The following is a 2,731-nucleotide window of genomic DNA, read 5'->3' on the forward strand; positions in this document are numbered from 1 at the left end:
TTTATACAAAGCTGCCTCTTTATTTATTATTAGTGGTTTTTAATTCAAACTTCCACTGAAATATGTTACAACAGTGTAAAAATCTAAATATTTTGTTTAATTTTGCCAGAGAATATTTATTTTTAATGCATTCGAACTATGTTTCGGCGAAAAAAAAGAGTTTCGTACGCTTAATAGTAAATATTCAATGCATTTATTATGTTCCATTTGTGTGCACAAAATTTGTTGAATTTTTGTTTATACAGTAAATTTTCATACGTATCGGCAGATTATTTTTGACGTTGATACGGATTGTTTATTTATTTGAGAAATTAAAATAGTTCTGTTTGAAAAATACAGAATATAACATTATAAAAGTGTCCACACACACGCGCGTCGTATTAGAATGTAAAAATAATATTTCGTCGTTCGTTTATTTACACGGAATACAGGACATGAATTATTGTGAATTAGATATTAATAGATTCAATGTTTGTATGTGTATTATTGTAATCAATGCCGTATCGTGTGTGCGAGTAGTTTTTTTTAACATGTGTAGATTAATCTTCCATTAGCGTGTAATATAAAACAATATATTGATCGTTAGATTAGATTTTGGAACTGATGTGCTGTTACCAGTTTTCACTAGCTCCACTGTATAAATACAACACATGAAACGCAAATAACCTTTAACATGATTTGCGCATGGCAATTCACGCCGAGTTTTATACACAACAACATGTACATTTTTAATGGGTTCACGGTTGACTCCATTAATGTGTGCTCGGGGTGATAAAACAATAAATAGTAACCGTTAAAAACATATTCGCGTACAAATGTTTTCAGGTCGTTCGTTCACGCAGCATATTATTTTCTGGTGTATTTAATGAATTTACATAAAAGATAACAAAAAAAAGTATTTTAATGAAAACAACTTTTCCGCTCATAAAAGTAAATCGATGGACACACAATTCTAACGTAATGATTTTCATTTTGTTTGAATTGTTCAGAGTCCTAACAGGCGGTTTTGAGGCTGCCGATTATTTATTTTTTAAATCGATCCCATTTGTCGAATTGACCACTAATAAATATTTCCTATGCTCGAACTATTCGAGGATACGATGTCGACTATAGTCGTCATGTTTGTCTTTATAGTTAAACGAAATAAAAGTATTATATAAAACAAGTCTACTGTGTTTGTGCGCGTTCGGTTAGATTTTAAATTAATTTGAAGTCCGTTAAATTTGTGACAGAAAGACTCCGGGCGATATATCTTCGTAGAGTCAAATCTGCTTATAAATATATATATATGTTTAGTAAAAACAACAGATTTTTACCGTCTGGTAAAATTTTATTTAAGAAACATTAATTGTATCTTTTCATGGAGTTTTAAAAGAAGACATGGCGCTTAGTTTGTTCTACAAATGCGATGAGTAAATTAACAACAAATCGAATAATTTCGATTAATTATCTCTATTGTAACCTTCAATTTATTTCGTATTTCATCATCAGTTTTCGATTTATTACCAATAGTACCGTGTATTATGTAAGAAAATAAATCTTTTAGTCCGATTGTTAATAGTTAGATTATCGAATATATTCATATAAATTGAACTTGAATGGCGAGTAACGAGTATTGCAACAAATTAATGATGACTAGCTTTTTGCTCGCACTCCTTTAATCGAAAAAAAATAAATCAATTGCATTCTCAAAATCGGTTTTCCATTTTACTAAAAGTATTCAATTATTATCTATTAATTATCAATTAACTGAACGAGTAATGTGTTTAGTTTCATGTTAACACACACACACACACACACACACACGTACACACACACACCACTCGCTTTGTGACACAACACGGGCCTTGTTGTTCCGTGAAAGTGGGACATCGATTTTCTTCGGGACAAATGCAAAAGCAAACAAATACACACGCAAACATACGCAGAGAAGAATAAAGAGAACCGTCTGTGTGTACGTATGAGATTATCTAACGCGTACGTCTACTAAACACAATGTGTGTCGGTGTCATGGCGTACGTGATATATCAGACTTGCAGGGCTGGTCCACGAGCGGCGTAACACGTGTGTCGGTAGTATAAATTGGGTGTACGCGTGATAAACACGCGCGTCAAAATAAAATCTCCCCGTTGCTCTCTGTGTACATCACCGCCGACGGTGATTGTATGTGCACGCCGATCTGGAACGACAACCCTTTGTCGGAACGCGAAAAAAAAAAGGAGCGGAACTCGAAAACGCTCTACGAGGGTAGCGCCGATACATCGATCGCGTCTACGACCACAGCGTGACCTTGAACAGACGGCAAAACATTTCCAATAACCTCATTTCAACCTGCTCGTATGCTTTCCCTCGCTCGTCTTGGCTTGCGCCCTCCACGTTATTTAAATAATGGCCATGTCCCCGAAAAAATACATCGGACGGACCGTGTCGATGTGGACTAGCGCGTAAATTATTACACGTGTGTTAAACGGTTTTTAATGTCACGATGGTACGATAGTTACGACGGCGTGCGCTGCTGATAAATTGATTTGCCGGTGGCTGTCGGTGGCCGGCTACGACGACGGCCGGAACGCTTGCGCGCGGGTGGCCAACCCAGATTTTTCGGCGCGGCCGACAGGGCGGTGAGTCTACTACTATACCGCCGCCGTGCTCTTATCGTCCACCCGCCATCCCAGACGCTGTCACGGTCGTGCCACGCCGCCGCCGCTGCTGCTGCACGTCTTGCAGCGGC

Source organism: Daktulosphaira vitifoliae, unplaced genomic scaffold, assembly GCF_025091365.1.
Source record: "Daktulosphaira vitifoliae isolate Bord-2020 unplaced genomic scaffold, ASM2509136v1 Scaffold_4, whole genome shotgun sequence".
In the NCBI taxonomy this organism is placed as follows: Eukaryota; Metazoa; Arthropoda; class Insecta; order Hemiptera; family Phylloxeridae; genus Daktulosphaira; species Daktulosphaira vitifoliae.